The following is a 10,945-nucleotide window of genomic DNA, read 5'->3' as shown; positions in this document are numbered from 1 at the left end:
CGGAGCATCACCCCCCCCCCCCCGCCGCCCGGGCCCGTGCGTGGCCCCTGGCTGCGGGCCGGGCCCCATCCCCCTGGACACCCTACCCTGCAGGCCGTGGGTGCGGGAGCCACCGCCCCATCCTCCCGATCCTGCCGCGGGGTCCCGTCTGTGGGTGTCCTGTGCAGGTTCGTTGGTTCGGCCCCCGTGTGTGCCAGGTTCCGAGGCCTGGGGCCCGGGTTGCGCGCCGCCCTTCCCTCCTCGCCCTGCGGAGCTCCCAGCCTGCTCCTCTGGCCTTGCACGAGAGAGCGCGGACGGGCCCGTGCTCGGATTTCTTTCTGCAGGATGTGGTTCAAGGGGCTGGAATCGACCTAGCAAGACCTTCTCCCGCCCTGGGACTTCAAGGTTGGACAGATTTTGCAGAGCCACATAGGCGACAAAAAAAAAAAATCTGCTTCCCACTCCCTGACTCCTCTCTGCTCCTTGAGCAAAATTTCCCAGAGCCACTCTGGGGTTCTTGGCCAGGAACAGGAGAAGTAGGCATCCAAGTGACAGTCCCAGACATCTCAGTATCCCAGTGACAGTCCCAGGCATCCCAGCATCCAGGTGACAGTCCTAGGCAACCCAGTAACTGGTGACAGTCCCAGGCATCCTAGCATCCAGTGACAGTCCCAGACATCCCAGCATCCAGGTGACAGTCCCAGGCATCCCAGCATCCAGGGACAGTCCCAGACATCTTAGCATCCAGGTAACACTCCTAGGCAACCCAGTAACTGGTGACAGTCCCAGGCATCCCAGCAACCAGTGGCAGTCCCAGACATCCGGGCAACTGATGACAGTCCCAGACATCTGAGCAACCAAGTGACAGTCTCAGATATCCCAGCAACCAGGTGACAGTCCCAGACATCCTAGAAGCCAACTGACGGTCCCAGATCTCCCAACAACTAGGTGACAGTCCCGGGCATCCCAGCATCCAGGTAACAATCCTAGGCAGTGTAAAATCCACATAGGAAGCAGGGACAAGACTGGCCCCCTTGGGTCTCCCTGCCTCAATTCCCCAGTACAGGCTAATTTCTATAAATAATTAAATTAATCTTTGTTCTCTTTAACCTCATCTTTTCAAGTGATTCTGGGAAAGTAGCCACATTCCAAAATCTGTGATATGAGGAAGTAAAGCAATGTGAGAATCAAGGCAAGTCAACACTTTTGCTTTCTCTTGGTTAATTAGGTTCCTTGGAACAAAAAGATGTCGGGACCTTCAGGCGCTGAGGGTTCCTCCAATCCAGCCTGGCCAGGTTGCAAAGCCCCCAAGCGATGGTATCAAGTAGACCTGTGTCCCTGTTCCACTTCTAGGCAGCTGTGTGACCTTGGCCGTTCACTCAAGCTTTGGTTTTCTCATCTGTGAAAGGAAACCAGGACCGCACTCCCAGCTGGCAGTGGAGGTCACAGGTGTTAACAGGGCCTGGGACGGGTGGGATGACTGAGCCTCTAGTACCTGAATCAAGGCATCCCAGCTCCTGACTATCTCCTTGCCACTTTTCGCTGTACTTTTTGCTATTGGATGTGTGTACTGGGCTGAATAGTATCCCCTAAAATGTCATGTCCACCCAGAACCTCAGGATATGACTTTTTAGAAATAGGGTCTTTGCAGATATACTTCAGGTAAGAATCCAAATAAGAGTGTCCTTGTAACAGATAGAAAAGAAAAGCAGAGACTCAGGGGATGGGAGATGCCCCTGAAGACAGAGGTAGAGGTTTGAAGCCAGGGGATGCCTGGAGCCACCAGGAGCTAGAAAAGGACCCTCCCATAGAGCCTGTGGAGGGAGCGTGGCCTGTGACTCCTTGACTGTGGAGAGAGCACGGCCTGTGACTCCTTAACTTTGGATGTCTGACTGCAGAAGAACGCTTCTGTCGTGGGAAGCCCCCGGACACTCTTACAGCGTGATTTCCCCCCAACTTCTCTCCAGTGCAACTTAATTCAGCTCCACCCATAGTACATTACTACACTGTAGGACCAGACTCCACTAAGGACTTGGGGGCCTCCAAGAAGAATGAGACCCAGCTCCTCGACTTTAAGGAACAGATGGCCTGGACTCCTGTCTCCAGAGCAGATGGCCACCCATCTGCAGGAGCTTTCTCTTCGCACACTGTTCCCTTCCCCAGAAGGCAACCAGGAGCCTCCTGGTGGCAAGAACCGACGACGACCTGCCAGTCCCTCCCAACACTATCCCTCTGGCCTGGCCGTGAGGCTATGGTCCTCTGAGCCAGCCAGTGCCCTCCCTCCCACCCAGGGCTCCTTCCCTAAAACAGCTGCTTGGAGCTGGTCCCTTTCTCTCCCTCTGCAAAAGGTGACCCCTGGCCTCAAGTAGGATTTGGACATTTCTTCACCTCCTACAAAGTGGAGGGCCTGAGGCTCTAGGGGAGGAGGCTGGGGAGGGAGAGTAAGTCATATGGTAGGGCACTCTTCCACAGCATCCAAGAAGTTCAGGTAAAAGGGAAGCAGGCCATGTGTTTAGACAAGGAGAGATTCCCGGTAAGACGCTGAATGGGACAGCAAGTTCACTCCCAGGAGTGAACAGACCTGCTGCATGCCTAACTCAGGCAAGGGGCTGACGGTAAAGTGGGCCCTGCCCTCAGGAGCTCCCTGAGGTCCAGGGCAGAACTATATGTCTATCTACATTTTCCATAGAGCTGGAATAGAGTATAAATACTATTTTTGAGAAAGAGTTCTCTCCTTGCTTGGGGCCTCAGCTCCTGAGAGCCTCGTGTAAGCGCCACAACCTTGAAGGCCTGCTTCTAAACTCTTGCCCTTGTTCCCCTTTTATAGGTATGGACTAGTCATCTTGGGCTAAAGGCTATGCAGTCTGTACATGCTGGAACCACCTTCCGACCTAAGTCTGTTACCCAGACTCTGTCCCTCCTGGAGGAAAGCACAAAGGTGACGTGTCATTTATTCATTATTTCTGCAAACCAGAGACTCTAGTTGTATCAGTTGCATGCCAGTTTTTCCTAGTCTGGACTTGCTGACAAAGTCCACCTGGAGTCATAAATGGGCAACTGTCCCAAACAGTGCCCAGCACTCTCTCTCTCTGCACTGCCACAAATTTTCCTCCAGGACAGACCTGCTCCTTTGGGTTTCTTTGGCCTTTGGCCAGGTAGAGCATTTCTACTGTACCTGGACTCTGATTTAAGATGGACGTTCCTAAGCCTGACCCCCAGGTATGGAGTCAGACTCCCAGGGGGTGGGGTCTTGGACTCTGCATTTTGCTAGCTCTCCAGTGACCCTGGTACACACTGACATTTGAAAGCTGCTTTGGGGAATGGAAGTTTTGCTTTCAGGCATCTAGCCTGCTTCTCCGGACCAATAGCAACCACCAAAATAATCATTTAAGTTCGTGTCCCAGGCCTGCCTGTGGACAAGGATCCTCCCTGTTTTACAACCCCAGAAGCTGAGGCTTAATAAGGTTGCACTATCAGTGGCTCAAGGGTTCTTGTTAACTCCTGAGCCTTATTTCTTTTGTAGGTTTGTTCATTTTTCACATTTCTACCTTTCTCACACCATAATTATATCCTCTGAAAGCCAACAATTAATTCACTGCTGCTTTTGGTTTTGTGTGTTTTATCTTTGTACTATGAAAATTTTCAAGCATACCCAAAAGTCATTTGACTAGTGTGGTGACTCCCCGTGTCCCTGTTGCACTACTTCCAGAGCAATTACATTTGCTGTTCCTAGCTCACCTATTGCTCCCACTGCTCCCTGGCATACATACATTTTTCTAATGGACTATTTTAAAGCAAATAAATTAGGGGTTTTGTACATATGTAAGTAATAGCATAGGTATATATTAGTGTTGTTTTGCCTGATTATGAGGTAATACATACTTATTGTATCTATTTAGTGAGATTATGTTTCACTAAAAAACTATGTAAAAGTCACATATAAGCTTGCTTCTCAGTCATAGCCAATGTTAACATTTTAAAATACATCCTCCTAGACACTGTTGTAGCCACACATATTTATGCACACCTGTTTTTACGGAAGTGGTTTTCACCACAAAGATAGGGCTGTTCCCACATTTTATGATCTCTTTTTTCCATTTGACAACATATCCCAGATGTCTTCCCACGCCATGGACTCTCTTCTAAGTCCTGGTTTTCAAGGGCAGCCCAGAATCCTGTTGTTTGGCTATACCACAATCTATTCTACTAATCCCCTACTGCTGGGCATCCAGGTTGTTTCTACATTTTGCTGATTGAGTTTTAGAAGGCAGCTCTGCTTATCCTGGACCTTGCACCAGGCTGAAACCTAATCTGCCTCCTCTAGATCCCCCGAATGTTTCTGAAAAGTTCGGGCAGGGCTAACGCAGAGGAACTGGGTTGTTTCCCAGTGTCATCCCAGTCAAGGCTTCACCACCTGGCTTGAGGTCTCAAGACAGGACACACCCAGACTCAAGTCTGGGTGAAAACACATTCCAGAGGCAGATAACGTATTGTCTGGGTGACAAGGTGTAACTGTAAAAGATAGGAGGAGCCAGAGCTCACCCAACCCAGTAACACACCGTCCTTCAAGGAGCTCACCCCAGAAGGCAGTGCTCCTGCTGTGATAAAACTGTGATTGCTTAAAAATATAGACATGAACTCCTCTTACACACAGCTGTCTCCACACTCCATGTAGGTAATTTTTGGAGATGCTATAGGCTAGAAAGTCTTTATACTTCGAGGTGGATTGATATCTGGAAACACTCTGTGCTTATAAAATAAACTGCCTAGAGCAGTCTACTCTGGTTTGAGGAAAAACACGTTTATTAAATTATATCAGGGGACTCAGAGTCTCTAGCTTCGTTGGAGAACCAGATGTGGATACCATTTTTGTATCTTTTTTTTTTTTTTAATGAGTTGCCTATTCATGTTTTTTGCACATTTTTCTAGCAGGTTTTGGGTCTTTGTTTCCATCAATTTTTTACTTACTTATGTATTTAAAGATTTACTCATTTCATTTTAAAGAGATGCAGAGAGAAAGAGAGACAGAGAGAATGAATAGGGAGTGGGCAGAGAGAGAGAATCTTTCAAACAGATTCCCTGCTGAGTGAGGAGCCCAAAACAGGGCTCAATCCCATAACCCATGAAATCATGACCTGAGCTGAAACCAAGAGTTGGGTTTTTAAATGACCAAGCCACCCAGAACCCCCTCCATCAATTTTTAAGAGTTTTTAAAATATATATTAGAGTTAATAGCCCTTTATCTGTGATTTATGTTGAAAGTATTCTGTCCAAATTTGTCAATTGTCTTTGACCTCATTTATGGTGTTTTTACCTTGAAAAGGTTTATTTTTTATGATCATTTATTACATCTGGGTTTTTTAGTTGTGATTAGAAAACCCCTCCCTATACCCAGGTTGTAAAGAAATTTATTTGTTATATTTTTTTTGTTTGCTTTTGTTTTTTTTGTATTATATATTTGGTTTCATTTTTTTCATGTTTAGATTCCTGACCCATTTGGAATTATTTATTTATTTATTTATAAGATTTTATTTCTTTATTTCTGAGAGAGAGAGAGAGAGAGCACACATAAGCAAGGAGAAGAGGGGCAGAGAGAGAGGGAATATCTCAAGCAGACTCCACACTCAGCACTAGCCGATGCAGGGCTTGACCTCATGACCCTGAGACCAGTGACCTGAGCCAAAATGAAAAGTGGGATGCTTAACAGACTGAGCCACCCAAGCACCCTGGAGTTTATTTTTGTGCATAATATGAGGTATTTGCTTTTGAAAGCCAGTTTTATATTTAATTACCACAGGGGTTGCAAATTAAAATGCTTTAAAGTGGTTGGCAACCACTGAATGTGGTTGGTATAAAATAGGGTGAGGGTTGTAGGTAGTCAGGATTCCATTTATTTTTTTATTTTATTTTATTTATGATAGGCACACAGTGAGAGAGAGAGAGGCAGAGACACAGGCAGAGGGAGAAGCAGGCTCCATGCACCGGGAGCCCGAAGTGGGATTCGATCCTGGATTGCCAGGATCGCGCCCTGGGCCAAAGGCAGGTGCTAAACCGCTGCGCCACCCAGGGATCCCAGGATTCCATTTAAAAAGCAGGAACACACCTGGGGCGCCTGGGTAGCTCAGTTGGTCAAGTGTCTGCCTTCAGCTCAGGTCATGATCTCAGGGTCCTGGGATCCAGCCTTATGTAGGGCTCCCTGCTCAGTGAGGAGTCTCCTTCTCTCTCTCCCTCTGCTGCTCCCCCTACTTATGCTCTCTCTTTCTCTCTCAAATTTAAAAAAAAAAAACAACTTAATAAATAAATAAGTAACAAGCACACATAGTGGGGTATTAGTTTCCTAGGGCTGCTGTAGATAAATTACCACACACTGCATGGCTTAAAACCACAGAAATTTATCCTCTCACAGCCCTGAAACTGGATGTTTGGAACCAAGGGGTCGGTAGGACATCTGCCCAGGCATCTCTCCCAGCCTCTGGTGGCTGCTGGCCATCCTTGGTGCTCCTTGGCTCATGGCCACACCACTCCAGCTCTGCCTCCATCTTCACGTGGCCACCTTCCTTTCTTTGTCTATGTCCAAATGTCTGTCTTCTCATGAGGACCCCAGGCTTTGGGTTCAGGGCCTGTCCAATGCAGTATGACCTTGTTTAATTTGTTTACATCTGCAAAGACCCTTATTTCCAAATCAGGTCACGTTCTTAGGTGCCAGGTAGACATGGATTTGGGGGGACACCATTCACCCCAGTACAGTGAGGGAAAGTCAGCTGTCCACAGCCCCCACAGCCTGCCTGCTGAGAGCGTGGGAATCCTCATGGGTCTCTTATGCTGCTGCGGGGGTCATCCATGCCTAGTGATGAAGGGTATCTATATTGAGAATCTCATTACACTTCATTCTGAGAATCAGTTTTGAAAAGTTCTGACAGCTTATCACTTCAAAATGTCCTGACAAAAGGAAGAAGAAATCTAATGGCTAACTCTTCCAAGTAGGCCACCTAATGGGTGGCCTCCTCCACAGCCTGCAGAAGGCAGATTTGTTCAGTATATTTGGGTTTCCCCTTGGAGGCCAGGTCTCCCATATTTTTTCCTTCAGGGTACAGAGTGAATTTCTGCAAATTCCTCTGTACCAGAAAAAGGGCCCATTTTATACCAGAGGAGGAAGATGGTTCTTTCCTGCCTAGGGATGGGAAGGGGACAGGGAGAGAGGCTCTCACAGCTAATCTCCCTGTAAGACCTCTCAGAGTAAGCAGAATTCCAAGGATGGTTCCCCCAGGATTTACAGCCCCTGGTTATCCAAGCACTAATCTAGTGAAGAGATTTTGCAGAAGTAAAATCCCAGATCAAGTGACCCTAACACACAAAGGTGATCTGGGTGGGCCTGGTCCAATCAGGTGAACTTTAGAAGTAGAGCATTTTCTCAGGCTGGTCAGCAATCTTAGAAGGGTCAGGAGGATGGGAAATGTTGTTGCTGCTTGTAACAGGGCCACATGGGAAGGGAGCAAAGGGTGGCCCTGACGTATAACCAGCAAGGACACAGGGACCTCAGACACACAGCCTCAAGGAAGTGGCTTCTGCCACAACGTGCTTGTGCCTGTAAGCAGATTCTCCCGCTGACAAGAGCTCAGCCACTGACACCTTGATTTCTGCCCAGGAGACCCTGAGCAGAGATCCTAGATGAGTCTGTTCAGATTTCTGGCGTATGGAGCTGCCAGATGATACAGGGGCGCTGTTTCGGGTCTCTGAGTTTGTGGTAACTGGTTCTGCCACCACATAAATGAATGTACCTCTGCTCCTACGGAAGGTCTGGGAGTGGGGACTCTTTGAATGGTGAGGGGGAGTGAAGGTGTGGGATCGGACAGTCCCATAGTCTCCCTCCCACAGCCTCTGCATGTGTTCAACCACTACCCGTGAGATCCACGTCTTTGCAGATGTGGTCGGGTTGAGGTGAGGGCATGAGGGTGGGTCCTAATCAAGCACTGGTGTCCTGCTAAGAGACAAACAGGGGAGAGGCCATGTGATGATGGAGGCAGAAGTGAAGGGACTCTGGGAGCCTCTGAGGGAGGCTGGAGGGAAAGGGGCCCTGCGCCCCCTTGACTTTGGCTTTGGCCTCAGGAACTGCGAGAGAGCAAATTTCTGTTGTTATAAACACCACCCCTACCCTACCACCTGCTCCTGGGTTTTTGGCTCCAGGGCACGGATCTGGTCTTCGAGACAAGGGTGGGGACAGCCCCTTGGGAGTGTGCCGGGCTGGTGAACCATTCCCAGTGGTTCTTTCTCACTGGCTCTGGCTACAGAGGTTGGAAAACAAAACTTTTACGATGTTTCCCTCGAATCCAGGAGTGACCTTGTGATCCAGGCTGGCCAGTAAGACTCGGGTGAAAGCCTGACGAGGGGTTTCTGGAAAACTGCTTTTCAAATAGGAGGGGAAATGTGTCAGGCAAACCCCTCCACCCTCCCCACCGGAGCTCTCTGGTGTGGCCGGGGCATTGGAGGCCATGGCTGCCATCTTGTCACCTTGCGATGAGGAACACAAGGGACGCTCGCCCAGACCTTGAGCCTGGCACCATCCGACTGCTCCACCAAGCTTCTTGCTTGAAAAATAAACCCACGTTTGTTCAAGTGAGTTGGACTCTCTGCTACCTGCTGCTGAGTGCGTTCCTAGTGGCTACATGTGGTTTGCCCAAGGGAGCTTCTCAAACCTATCTTCCCTGTGGTGGACCAGAGAGGTCGAGGGCAGGAGCTCTGGAAGTCAGAGGGAGCAAATTTTAATCCTGGCTTTCACCCCCAGTGTGCAACTAACCTCCTCTCCCATGTCTCCCTCCCTCTGCAAAATGGATGTAAAAATATCTCCAAAGGAGCCTGGGGAATTAGATGAGATACTGCTTAGCAGGCGCTCAAGAATTGGTGGCCGCCAGCACCTCTGGGAACACCTTTATCCTGTGTTCTAATGAAGGTAGGGGTCCCACAACAGGCTCAGGGCAGTAAATAGTGGAAACGGGCCAGGGCTTCCAAATCACCTGGACTCTCAAGCAGCTCTCGGTGCCGGATGCATACTCCTGACCTCAGTGGGTGTTTATAGCACAGACAACCCCCGGGTTGGCCCAAGCCATCTCCATGTCACAGAACAAAAATGATAGGATGTTATCACACCTGCTGTCATTTATGCAGTGGGTTCGGTGCATAGGGCACAGAGTGGCAAGTCCATTTTAAAGGACAGACAGCGAGCCAGCGATGGAGCCAAGCCTCGAGGCTGGGAGCTCACTGTGCCTCCTGCCAAGCCCAGCCAAGCTAAAGGTTTTGGCACCAAAAGCAGGAAAGGCAGAAATGCCAGGGGACAAAGCACTTTCATGCCTCATTTAACCCTGTGACATGCCTTTGAAATCAATAGATCCTTATCCTCACCTGGCAAAGGAGGCGATCAGGCCTTGAGGAAAGAGAGCAGATGCAGGCAGAGCAGGACTGGAACAAAGGTTTCCCGGTCCCCGGTCCTGCTGCCCTGTCCCCTCTGGAATGGCACAGTTGGAAGCCGAGTAAGGATGACAAGTCCATGGACGAGGAAGGTCATCGGACAGTGTCTCTTTGACACAGCTCAGATGACCCTGGTGTCGTGGAGGAGACCTGCTGGAGGCTGGGTGCTTTGCATCTTTTCCCTAGATTCTCCTTTCACAGATGAAGAGACTGTGGTTCTGAGAGGCTACCTGCCCTCTGCACACAGCCAGCAAGGACAGATCCCATGTCCTGTCCACTCTGTGACCCTAATCACACTAGAGTTTTCCTGCCTTGCCCTCACCTGTTAGCTACAGCAGCTTGGATACTGTATGTTTGTATGCTTGTGTATGTAGTGTGTATTTGACTTTAGCTTCTGTTTGAATAGTTGTTTCTATAGCTGACATTTTTTAAAATCACTGGTCCTTCTGTCACACATGTGATTCTTTTCATGCATTGGCTTCTTGGTCCTGAGACTTACTCTCTTTTACACAGGGACAGCATTCCAAGCAAACATCTGTACAGAACCATCAGAACCATCCCTGGCTGTAAAATATGATAAGACTATGCCAGCATGTCCCTAGGGAAGGTCAGTCCTGTGGACTCACACCTACTGGTTCCTTAATTAAATGCTAAGCTCCCCCAAGAACAGGGACTGGGTCTGATACATTTTTGTCACTTTGGGTTTCCAGCTCTAGATGGATGCCTTGTATACAGTAGGCATTTATTAAATGTTTGCTTATGGGGGATCCCTGGGTGGCTCAGCGGTTTAGCGCCTGCCTTTGGCCCAGGGCGCGATCCTGGAGTCCCGGGATCGAGTCCCGCATCAGGCTCCTGACATGGAGCCTGCTTCTCCCTCCTCCTGTGTCTCTGCCTCTCTCTCTCTCTCTCTCTCTATGTCTATCATAAATAATAAATAAATAAATATTTAAAAAATAAAAAAATAAATGTTTGCTGATGGTCATTCTGACTTCCCAAATAAGTTTTTGCAATGCTGCTTCCAAAGCTCTCTCTTTAATTCTGTAAAGATTATGGCATCATACTAATTTCTCCAGTTAGTATATATCTTATCTATCAGTGATGATTTGTTATGTGTAATTATGTTTCTACCCTAGTAGAAATTCCTTGCAGAGTGGAATTTTTTGCCAAAATATTGTTAATATTTCCTTACAACATGATGTGAATCCCAGAATGGGAAAAGACTTGATCTGAAGAGAATCTGGCAGTCATGTGAAATTAACATCTTAATTAGCAGATGAGAAAAGTGATAAAGGGGCCATCAGGGATCACCCAGCCAATCCACTTATCAACCTGTGTTTGAGAGATGATTGCTAACTGTAGAAAATAGTTGGTATGATTTACAACATCTTCATATTTTGGATCACCTTGGTTTGGCCACATTTTTGTGTATTAAATGTGTAATAACATTTTATGGTAATGCACTCTATTCACTATCCATCTGTGCTTCTGACATTAGATGTGGCAT

At 48.2% G+C, this 10,945-nt stretch overlaps 1 long non-coding RNA gene across 1 annotated transcript; it reads left to right on the top strand.

Moving 5' to 3' along the window:
- Positions 1–394: 394 nt before the first annotated feature.
- Positions 395–10,382, top strand: LOC112646797 (uncharacterized). Its single transcript, XR_003127902.3, has 4 exons — positions 395–1,175; positions 1,337–1,428; positions 2,807–2,917; positions 8,311–10,382. It is a non-coding gene; the product is annotated as an uncharacterized LOC112646797 (long non-coding RNA).
- Positions 10,383–10,945: the final 563 nt, after the last annotated feature.

This window comes from Canis lupus, chromosome 5, assembly GCF_003254725.2.
Source record: "Canis lupus dingo isolate Sandy chromosome 5, ASM325472v2, whole genome shotgun sequence".
Lineage (NCBI taxonomy): Eukaryota > Metazoa > Chordata > Mammalia > Carnivora > Canidae > Canis > Canis lupus.
Note: the sequence above shows the minus strand (reverse complement) of the source record. Positions and strands in the feature narration are given on the sequence as shown.